This window comes from Diadema setosum, chromosome 20 (assembly GCF_964275005.1).
Source record: "Diadema setosum chromosome 20, eeDiaSeto1, whole genome shotgun sequence".
Lineage (NCBI taxonomy): Eukaryota > Metazoa > Echinodermata > Echinoidea > Diadematoida > Diadematidae > Diadema > Diadema setosum.
Genome location: NC_092704.1, coordinates 27830353 through 27843021, shown reverse-complemented (window position 1 = coordinate 27843021; position 12669 = coordinate 27830353).

The following is a 12669-nucleotide window of genomic DNA, read 5'->3' as shown; positions in this document are numbered from 1 at the left end:
ATAAACTTTGCTTTATAAACTTTCAGTGAAAGGTGTTATAACATAATTCTGTAACGCCATTAGCAGTGATTGACTACATAAATAAAGATATATCAAATTGAACGCTTAGCGCGTATAAAAGGGGGATTTTAGCCTGATGTTGTGTTATTCACTGCTCAGATACCAACAACACTCATCACCTACGGTTACGTATAGAGAAATAGCCATGGCGAAAATAAGGTTTTCCTTTTCTTTGGCAGATAGACACACAACCCCTTTGAACACACTATAATTGACATGGAGGGACATGAAAAAGTTCATTACTACTACTAAACAGTGATGCCTTCTACTCATGTGGCACAAGATACCTCTATAGCAGCATAAAACCTGTCTACAATTCCGTTATTGGGTCAAACAATAGCAACCTGGAATTTCAAAGAGACGAGCGAGACGCCATACACCTGTCCTAGAGTTAATTCATTCAGTTGCCATTCCTGCTCCAGTTGAGTTATGTAAATTATTTTCCGACCTGTCTTGTGCAGTGTAACAGGAACAAACGTAGAGAAAAGGAAAGAGAAAACGAAAGGTGGCAAGCGGGGCACTGTATATCAAGGGCAATTTACAACATTACGTATGATAAATGAAGCAAATCCAACCTCCAGCCTCCGACAAAAAAAAAAAAAAAAGGGAACTTGAGTGACTGTGTGTCGTGGGGTAATGACATCGGAATGAGGCTGAACTGCCAAAAGAAAAACAAAGAAAGAGAGAGAGAGAAAAAAAAATAATAGCGTCCTGCGGGTCCCGAACATCTCGTCCTAAGGTAGTGCATAATGACCATGCAGCGCGCTAAGCGACTATAAAGCCACACGGCTGTCCCGAAGATTGGATGTGAAATTCATATCTTTATATCATTTACAACATGAAAAAGTTCATTACTACTTCTAAACAGTGATGCCTTCCATTCATGTGGCACAAGATACCTCTATAGCAACATAAAACCTGTCTACAACTCCGTTATTGGGTCAAACAATAACAACCTGGAATTTCAAAGAGATGAGCGAGACGCCATACACCTGGACTAGAGTTAATCAATTCAGCTCCCATTCCTGCCAGTTATCTAAACGTACATGTTCCTACCTATCCTGTTACAATATTACAAGAACCAATGAAGAGAAAAGGAAAGAGCAAACGAAAGGTGGCAAGCGGGACACTGTAACAAGGGGCAATTTACAACATTAAGTGTGACAAAATTAATGAAGCAAACCCAATCTCCAAACTCCAATACAAAACGAGGGAAATAGAGCAGCCGTGTTCACGGGTTACGTATACTTGGTAAAATAATACGATAAATGACATCGGAGTAAAGCTGAATTGCCGGAAAAAAAAAAAAAAAAGAAAGAGAAAATTTCCGCGGGAGTCGAACTTCTCGCCTTCCGGTATGGCGTTATGAACACCCAGCGCGCTAAGCGATTACGCCATATGGCTGTCCTGGAGATTCTATGCGAAACTTAAATGTATGATTATACTGTCGTGACAGTGCTGACTGAGATGGCGCTATTCAACTTCCCACAAGTGGCCGCGTGGATTCGACCAATATACAGTTGCAAAGAACAATCGGGAATCATTCCGTACAGATTGCATTCTCATTTTCAGTTTTTAACTACAAAATTGTCGACCAGATGAGGAGATTTGAAAATATAAAATGCATGATGACTGCAGCTTATTGTCTCAGCTACAACATATTTATATTTCAGAGGAAATGGAGCAAAATCAGATGAGGTAAAGGTGCTTAAACGTTGTCAAGTCAATGCATGGTTTGAAAAAAAATCACCTCCCATAGACATAACACGTAAACTTGTCTTATTTTGAGTCTTTACCTTTAATCACAATTTCTAGTATGATGACGTCATCATATATCAAAACCATCACATGGACTTGAGAGGCAAATGTTCAAAGTACAACATATCTGAATTTGGGATAATATTGAGCTTAAACAACAGAGATACGAGCAAATGAATGTCAGAAACAGTACCTCAAAAAAATCAATTTCACTTTTTTTATATAAAATGACGATTTGATGACGTCATCGCGTTTCTCTGGCAATATTGATACTTGGAATGTTATTTACAATTCATATGCTTTTGTAATATGCAATAGAAATATAGGGTCAACGGACGATTTAAAGAGCTATGACGAAATAAACAAAGACATGTTTTTTCACTATATTTGCAGAAAGACGCGCACGCGGAATTTCAACTTTGACGCCTGTGCATTCCTTTGTTATGGGCCGAAATCGATCGGAAATCAATGGATACTGTTACTCAAAGTATCAGGAATCCAAATCAGTCAAAAAAATTGCATTTCCATGTTTCTTAAGCGCTCTGCGCGCGAAATTGCGCGGACGGACGCGCACGCGAGAAAATGTTTGAAACGCTTATAATTGTCTGAAACTTCGAGATTTCCCATTGGGAAGTCGTTTTGAGCCTTTTAAAATTTTGACGCGCGCTTACGCGCGCCTAATGATGACCTGGGTAACTAGCGTTAGAAAGTAAGATAGAGCGTGACCTGAACTTTATGTCCAGCGAAAATGATACAGAAATGACATCTAGTTATGAAGTTATGATTGATCATGTGACAAGGTCCGAAAATCACAAAATGGCGCCTAGATGACGTCATAGATATGTTACTGTCATGAAAACCTTATTGTGGCTAGATATTGTTATGAGACATGTTGACTGAAAATGTCATGTCATTCCGTGATGTCATTGTTGAGATATTGACGACACAAAATGTGGCAGAAAGAAAGAAGAATAAAAAACGAGATATGAAACTCGTCAGACTGACGAGTTAGGTGATACGCTTGGGGTTATCAGATGTCGGTCATCTGTGATCGACAAAGAAAAGAATGTGATATAGACACCTTGAAGTTATAATTGAGTTTGCATGCAAAACCGTTTCCCTAACCTCTCGGCCACGGGACATCCACGGAAACGGTAAGGCAAAAAAGAAATGTATAGATATTACAGGGAGAAAAGTCAATGCCCACTCAACCAACGTGGCCGCGTGAACACGTATTGCATTGCTAGACGGAAATGCGGCCTTGTAACTACTGATGTCGCTATGCCATTTCTGGCAACTTGGGAAAAATACGTGCCGTAAACATAAAACCTATAATCGGCTGGTTTTGATACCTTGCCTTTAATCACAATTTTCAGTGTGATGACGTCATCAAAGTACAAAACAATGATGTGGTCTTGAAAGACAATTGTTCAAAGTACAACACCTTCGTCGTCGTCATTACATATTATGATCAGTTTGACAAAGTCAGCCTGCAAAATTTTGCAGCAGTCGAAGCAATATGGTCTCCAACACAAAAAAGAGGGATATGGTGTGTGTGTGTGTCTGTGTGTGTGTATAGGTGCGTTTATATACGAATGTGATTTCTACATGGACGATATATGTAATACAAAATTGAAGAAAAAAAAAGTAAAATAGCTAAGTAATTTGTTTCGTGATCTTGTTGGGTTCGAACCCGCACGTGTGCAACCTCACGTCTCTGAGACGTCGCCTTTAACCACTCGGCCATACGTCTCGACGAGAAAAAAAAAAGAGGAACGTAAACTTATGTATGTGAAAGATGAATCAGGAATCGTTTTGTCCACATTCCATTCTCATTTTCAGTTTTAAACTGCAAAATTGTCAAACTGATAAGGAGATTTCAAAGAATAACATGCATGATTACTGCAGCTTATTGTCTCAGTTACCACACACTTAAGTTACAGAGGAAATGGAGCAAAATCATCTGAGATAAAGGTGCTTAAACGTTGTCAAGTTAATGCACATAAAAAAAAAAAAATCACCTCCCATAGAGATAACACGTAAACTTGTCTGATTTTGAGTCTTTACCTTTAATAACAATTTGAAGTATGATGGTAAGTCTTCTTGAACCAAGAGTGTGGAACGCAAGCTTCTACGTGAAAGATGAATCATGACGATCACCCGTGACCGACACATCTTCAAAGGGATCAGTTATTAGAAGTGGAAGCCCTCGTGCCAAGCATATTGTCTCAGCAATTCCAAAGCAATGATACCCTTACATTTATGCATACCATAATTTCCCTCTGAAATCAATGGTAGGTATATTCATGTACAATTGCTTGCCTTGTCCATAAACTTTGCTTTACAAACTTTCAGTGAAACGTGTCATAACATAATTCTGTAACTCCATTAGCAGGGATTGACTTCATAAAGAAAGATATATCAAATTGAACGCTTAGCGCGTATAACTAAGGGGGATTTTAGCCTGATGCTCTGTTCTTCACTGCTCAGATACCAACAACACTCATTACCTACGGCTACGTATAGAGAAACAGCCATGACGAAAATAAGTTATTCCTTTTCTTTGGCAGATAGACACACAACCCCTTTAAACCACACTATAATTGACATGGAGGGACATGAAAAAGTTCATTACTACTACTGAACAGTGATGCCTTCTACTCATGTGGCACAAGATACCTCTATAGCAACATAAAACCTGTCTACAACTCCGTTATTGCGTCAAACAATAACATCCTGGAATTTCAAAGAGATGAGCGAGACGCCATACACCTGGCCTAGAGTTAATTCATTCAGTTGCCATTCCTGCTCCAGTTGAGTTATGCAAATTATTTTCCGACCTGTCTTGTGACAATATAACAGGAACAAACGTAGAGAAAAGGAAAGGGAAAAGGAAAGGTGGCAAGCGGGGCACTGTACCAATGGCAATTTAAACAATACGTATGATAAATGAAGCAAATCCAACCTAGAGCCTCCGACAAAAAAAAAAAGAGGAACTTGAGCGACTGTGTGTCGTGGGGTAGTATAATTGATAAGATAATACGATAAATGACATCGATCGGAATAAAGCTGAACTGCCAAAAGAAACACAAAGAAAGAGAGAGAAAAAAATGATAGCGTCCTGCGGGTCTCGAACATCTCGTCCTAAGGTAGTGCATAATGACCATTCAGCGCGCTAAGTGACTATAAAGCCACACGGCTGTACCGAAGATTGGATGTGAAATTTATCTTTAATCTTTATATATATATATATATATATATATATATATATATATATTTATCTTAAATATTTATACCATATACAACATGAAAAAGTTCATTACTACTACTAAACAGTGATGCTTTCCATTCATGTGGCACAAGATACCTCTATAACAACATATAACCTGTCTACAACTTCGTTATTGGGTCAAACAATAACAACCTGGAATTTCAAAGAGATGAGCGAGACGCCATACACCTGGACTAGAGTTAATCAATTCAGCTCCCATTCCTGCAAGTTATTTAAACATACATGTTCCTACCTATCCTGTTACAGTATAACAATAACCAATGAAGAGAAAAGGAAAGAGCAAACGAAAGGTGGCAAGCGGGACACTGTAACAAGGGGCAATTTACAACATTAAGTGTGACAAAATTAATGAAGCAAACCCAATCTCCAAACTCCAATACAAAACAAGGGAAATAGAACAGCCGTGTTCACGGGTTACGTACACTTGATAAAGTAATACAATAAATGACATCGGAGTAAAGCTGAACTGCCGAAAAAAAAAAGAGAAAAAAAAGAAAGAACGGATAAAAGTCCTGCGGGAGTCGAACCTCTCGCCTTCCGGTATGGCGTTATGAACAACCAGCGCGCTAACCGATTATGCCACTTGGCTGTCCTGAAGATCGAGTGCGAAACTTAAATCTAAATACTATCGTGACAGTGTTGATTTGTGATGGCGCTATTCAACTTCCCACAAGTGGCAGCGTGGATTCGATCAATATACAGTTGCAAAGAAAAATTGGGAATCGTTCCGTACAGATTGCATTCTCATTTTCAGTTTTAAATTGCAAAATTGTCAACCTGATGAGGAGATTTGAAAACATAAAATGCATGATTACTAAAGCTTGTTGTCTCAGCTACAACATATTTATGTTTCAGAGGAAATGGAGTAAAATCAGATGAGGTAAAGGTGCTTAAACGTTGTCAAGTCAATGCATGGTTTTAAAAAAAATCACCTCCCATAGACATAACACGTAAACTTGTCTGATTTTGAGTCTTTACCTTTAATCACAATTTCTAGTATGATGACGTCATCATATTTCAAAACCATCACATGGCCTTGAAAGGCAAATGTTCAAAGTGCAACATATCTGAATTTGGGGTAATATTGAGCTTAAACAACAGAGATACGAGCAAATGAATGTCAGAAACAGTACCTCAAAAAAATCAATTCCACTTTTTTGATTTAAAATGACGATATGATGACGTCATCGCGTATTCCTGGCAATACTGATACTTGGAATGTTACTTACAATTCATATACTTTTGTAATATGCAATAGAAATATAGGGTCAACGGACGATTTAAAGAGCTATGGCGAAATAAACAAAGACATGTTTTTTCACTATATTTGCAGAAAGACGCGCACGCGGAATTTCAACTTTGACGCCAGTGCATTCCTTTGTTATAGGTCGTAATCGATCGGAAATCAATGGATATTATTACTCAAAGTATCAGGAATCCAAATCAGTCAAAAAAATTGCATTTTCATGTTGCTTACGGGCTCTGCGCGCGAAATTGCGCGGACGGACGCGCACGCGAGAAAATGTTTGAAACGCTTAAAATTGTCTGAAACTTCGAGATTTCCCATTGGGAAGTCGTTTTGAGCCTTTTAAAATTTTGACGCGCGCTTACGCGCGCGGAATGATGACCTGTGTAACTAGCGTTAAAAAGTAAGATAGAGCGTGACCTGAACTTCATGTCCACCGAAAATGATACAGAAATGACATCTAGTTATGAAGTTATGATCGATCATGTGACAAGGTCCGAAAATCACAAAATGGCGCCTAGATGACGTCATAGATATGTAACTGTCATGAAAACCTTATTGTGGCTAGATTTTGTCATGAGACATGTTGACTGAAAATGTCATGTTATTTCGTAATGTCATTCTTGAGATATTGACGACACAAAATTGTCCAGAAAGAAAGAAGAATAAAAAACGAGATATGAAACTCGTCACACTAAGGACGAGTTAGGTGATACGCTTGGGGTCATCAGATGTCGGTCATCCGTGATCGACAAAGAAAAGAATGTGATATAGGCACCTTGAAATTATTCAGCGTGCATGCAAATCCGTTTCTCTAACCACTCGGCCACGGGACATCCACGGAAATGGATGATCGGTTTGACAAAGTCAGCCTGCAAAAGTTTGCAGCAGTCGAAGCAATGTGGTCTCCAACACAAAAAAGAGGGATATTGTGTGTGTGTGTGTGTGTGTGTGTGTGTGTGTGTGTATAGGTGCGTTTATATACGAACTTGACTTCTACATGGACGAATATGTAATACACCACTGAAGAAAAAAAAAGTAAAATGGCTAAGTATTTTGTTTCGTGATCTTGTGGGGTTCGAACCCGCATGTGTCATGGTATACCCTACTGTAAAGTCATGTAATGTCGTTGTGTTTCTACTGTCTTGTTCTCTCCTGTCTTTGTAAAAAAAAAAAAAAAAGTTTAATGTATCCACAAGAATCCTTTTGAGCGGTTCACAATTTACAAGCATGCTTTTCAGTGAACCTCTCAGTTCTTTCTTTTTTTTTTATCCTCCAAACATAACTTTGTATTTTGCCGGTATGCATGTATAATTTCGTATTTGTTAACCATTATCTACCATGTAAAGTCGAATACATGCCTATGTTATATCTTCTGATACATTTCGTGTTATGTTTGACGAAAAAGAAAGAAGGAATGAAATAAATGAAATGAAAATGAAAATGAATGAATGAATGAATGTGTGCAACCTCACGTCTCTGAGACGTCGCCTTTAACCACTCGGCCATACGTCTCGACGAGAAAATATGAGGAACGTAAACTTATGTATGTGAAAGATGAATCAGGAATCGTTTCGTCCACCTTCCATTCTCATTTTCAGTTTTAAGCTGCAAAATTGTCAACCTGATGAGAAGATTTGAAAAAAAATAAAATGTATGATTACTGCAGCTTATTGTCTCAGCTACAACATACTTAAGTTTCAGAGGAAATGAAGCAAAATCAAGTGAGGTAAAAGTGCTTGAGCGTTATCGTCTATGCATGGTTAAAAAAAAAAAAATCCCCCCATAGACATAACACATAATCTTCGCTGATTTTGATATCTTGCCTTTAATCACAACTTCTAGTATGATGACGTCATCAAATTAGAAAACATCGTCATGGACTTGATAGACAATTGTTCAAAGTATAACATATTCAACGTATGTCGTCAGTTTGGTATTGACTGGACGATCAAACACAGGAACATGAGGCAGCGATTAGTAATCTTCGCTGATTTTGATATCTTGCCTTTAATCACAACTTCTAGTATGATGACGTCATCAAATTAGAAAACATCGACATGAACTTGATAGACAATTGAAGGGGTCGATGCAATATAGTGCTAACCCACACAATGTTCATTTTGAGATAATCGCTGTTGAATGTTTGGAAAGTCCATACATTGTATATTGATAAAACATGAATGCATGCATTTTTTACCATCTTATTGGTTGAATTCAAATATGATATTTTCACGGAGGTTAGAGTGAAGGATAAGGATTATGAAAATGCTTAATCGTGTCATTAATTCCCAATCAATGACATCCCTACTATAGGCATATCATAATTTCGCATCTAAAATCAATGGTCTATAGGATTCATGCACCATTACTTGTATAGTGCATAAACTTTGCTTTTTAAGCTTTGAGTGAAACGTGTCATAGCATAATTCTGTAATTCCATCAGCAGTGATTGACATAATGAAGAAGAAATATATATCACATTGAACGCTTAGAACCTAACGGGGGGGGGGGGGGGTATTATAGCATGATACTCGGTTTTTTACTGCCCAGCTAGATGCCAACAACATCCATCACTCACGGCTACGCATAGAGAAACAGCCATGGCGAAAATAAAACTTTGCTTTCTCATAGGCACAATGACACAGAACCCCGTCAAACACACTTTTCTTGGCAGGGATGGACATGAAAAAGTTCATTACTAATACTAAACAGCGTATGCATTCCATTCATGTGGAGCTAGATACCTCTATAGCAACATAAAGCCTGTCTTCAACTCCGTTGATAGAACAATGACAACCTGAAATTTCAAAGAGATGAGCGAGACGCTATATACACCTGGCCTAGAGTTAATTTATTCAGTTCTCATTCCTACTTCAAGTTGGGTTATGTTATTGTAATCATTCCCATCTGCAGTATAACAAAACCAAAGTGAGGGAAAAGGGGAGAGAAAAACGAGAGGTGGCAAAAGGAAAACTGCATGCACAACTGCAATCCATAGCATTGCGTGTGACAAGTGAAACAAATGTTTTAGTTGTTATAGCAGTGTTTTATGAGCATAAACAGACAAATAGACAGACAATGTCAAATTTAAAAACCATCAATTTAATGTCAGAGAAGATGGTAAACAAGATGCATTGAAACCGTAACTAAATCGAACATATTCAGATATGAATTAAGAACAAGATAAAGAAAAATAATGTCCACGTCAGGATTAAAAAAAAAACGCCGCACGAACATGCATTATATTCTTGATGCAAAGTTCCAAGGATTGTCTCATTAATTTAAAAGCAATGATTCCCTTACCACCACCAGCACCACACCACAATGACGTCTCTAAAATCAATGGTAGCACATATCATTGTATCTTGCATTGAATTAGCTCCCTTTTCCTAAACTACCAGTGAAACGTGCCATATTATATGGTGTAATTCGATCAGTAGTGATTGACTTTAAAGAAGAAAGATAATGCAACAAATTGAATGCTTACCACATTGCTTATAGGGCTATTCCAGTTTGGTACTGATCTGTTCTATTCTCCCAGATGCCAACAACACATATCACCTATGGCTAAACTAGTGAAACAGCCATGACGAAAATAAACGACAGAGAACCCTGTCAAAATCACTACACTAATTGGAAAGGTATTGCCCGAAATTCCTCATATAATATGAAGCAATATCAAGTCACTTCCTTCCCTGCCTGTCTTTAACTCCGTTTTTGTCAAACAATAACAACCTGGAATTCTAAACAGATAAGCGAGACGCCATACACCTGGACTAGAGTTAATTAATTCAGTTCCCATTCCTGTTAGTTATGTAAACGTACACGTTCCTAAATATCCTGCTACAGTATAACAAGAACAAAATCTAAATGAAGAGAAAAGGAAAGAGAAAAAGAATGGTAGCAAGCGTGGCACTGTTTCAAGGGGCAATTTACAACATTACGCGTGACAAAATTAATGAAGCAAACCCAACCTCCAAACTCCAATACAAAACAAGGGAAATAGAGTAGCTGTGTTCATGACATCAGAGTGAAGCTGAACTGCTGAAAAAAAGAAAAGAAAAAAGAAATAAAAGGAAAAAGTCCTGCGGGACTCGATTAACTTCTCTCCTTCCGGTCGGGCATTATAAACACGCAGCGTACTAAGCGATTCTGCCACACGGAAGATCCGAAGATCCTGTGCGAAACTTAAATCTATCTATATATGTATGCTATACACAACACAAATTTACATTGATATTCAGTTTTTTGGCGATATACGTCAAGTGACTGATAGCGCTGTTCAACTTCCCACGAGTGGCCGCGTGGATTCGATCAATATACAGTTACAAAGATAAATCGGGAATCGTTTCGACCAGATTCCATTCTCATTTTCAGTGATCGACAACGAAAATAATGTTAAGTAGCGACTTGAAGTATAATATAATATTGAGAAATATTCGTGAAGTCCAATTCTTTATGCAGTCCTACATAATTCAGATGAAATTGTTTCTGTCATGCAACCAATTGAAAATTTCGTGTGGTGTCGGCGTGTCCAAGTAAGTTGATTGGAAAGGATATGTGAATGAATATTTACCAATAGGTCTTTATATTGTAAAAAAAAAATCAAACATGGCCATGCGGTCTTTTAAGAGCCATCTTCACTTTAACATTTGTAATTTCAAGTCCAAGTTGCCAGTCAAAGCAATGTGGTCTCCAACACAAAACAAAGGGATATTGTGTGTGTGTGTGTGTGTGTGTGTGTGTGTGTGTGTGTGTGTGTGTACGTTTACATGAAAACGTGATTTCTACATGGACGAAGGTGAATACTCCATAAAAGAAAAAAAGCAAAAGATGTAAGTATTTTGTTTCGTGTTCTTATGGGGTTCGAACCCGTACGTGTGCAACCTCACGTATCTTGTGACGTCGCCTTTATCCTCTCGGCCATACGTCTCGACGAGAAAATATGAGGAATGTAAACTTATGTATGTGAATGATGAATCAGGAATCGTTTCGTCCACATTCCATTCGCATTTTCAGTTTTTAGCTGCAAAATTATCAACCTGATGAGGAGATTTGAAAAAATAAAATGCATGATTACTGCAGCTTATTGTCTGAGCTACCACATACTTAAGTTTCAGAGGAAATGGAGCAAAATCAGCTGAAATAAAGGTGGTGAAACGTTGTCAAGTCAATGCATGGTTTTAAAAAAAAATCACCTCCCTTAGACATAACACGTCAACTTGTCTGATTTTGAGTCTTTACCTTTAATCACAATTTGAAGTATGATGGTAAGTCTTCTCGAACTAAGAGTGTGGAACGGAAGCTTCTACGTGAAAGATGAATCATGACGATCACCCGTGACCGACACATCTTTAAAGGGATCAGTTATTAGAGGTGGAAGACCTCGTGCCAAGATATTGTTTCAGCAATTCCAAAGCAATGATACCCTTACATTTAGGTATACCATAATTTCCCTCTGAAATCATTGGTATTATTCATGTACAATTGCTTGCCTTGTCCATAAACTTTGCTTTATAAACTTTCAGTGAAAGGTGTTATAACATAATTCTGTAACGCCATTAGCAGTGATTGACTACATAAATAAAGATATATCAAATTGAACGCTTAGCGCGTATAAAAGGGGGATTTTAGCCTGATGTTGTGTTATTCACTGCTCAGATACCAACAACACTCATCACCTACGGTTACGTATAGAGAAATAGCCATGGCGAAAATAAGGTTTTCCTTTTCTTTGGCAGATAGACACACAACCCCTTTGAACACACTATAATTGACATGGAGGGACATGAAAAAGTTCATTACTACTACTAAACAGTGATGCCTTCTACTCATGTGGCACAAGATACCTCTATAGCAGCATAAAACCTGTCTACAATTCCGTTATTGGGTCAAACAATAGCAACCTGGAATTTCAAAGAGACGAGCGAGACGCCATACACCTGTCCTAGAGTTAATTTATTCAGTTGCCATTCCTGCTCCAGTTGAGTTATGTAAATTATTTTCCGACCTGTCTTGTGCAGTGTAACAGGAACAAACGTAGAGAAAAGGAAAGAGAAAACGAAAGGTGGCAAGCGGGGCACTGTATATCAAGGGCAATTTACAACATTACGTATGATAAATGAAGCAAATCCAACCTCCAGCCTCCGACAAAAAAAAAAAAAAAAAAGGGAACTTGAGTGACTGTGTGTCGTGGGGTAATGACATCGGAATGAGGCTGAACTGCCAAAAGAAAAACAAAGAAAGAGAGAGAGAAAAAAAAATAATAGCGTCCTGCGGGTCCCGAACATCTCGTCCTAAGGTAGTGCAT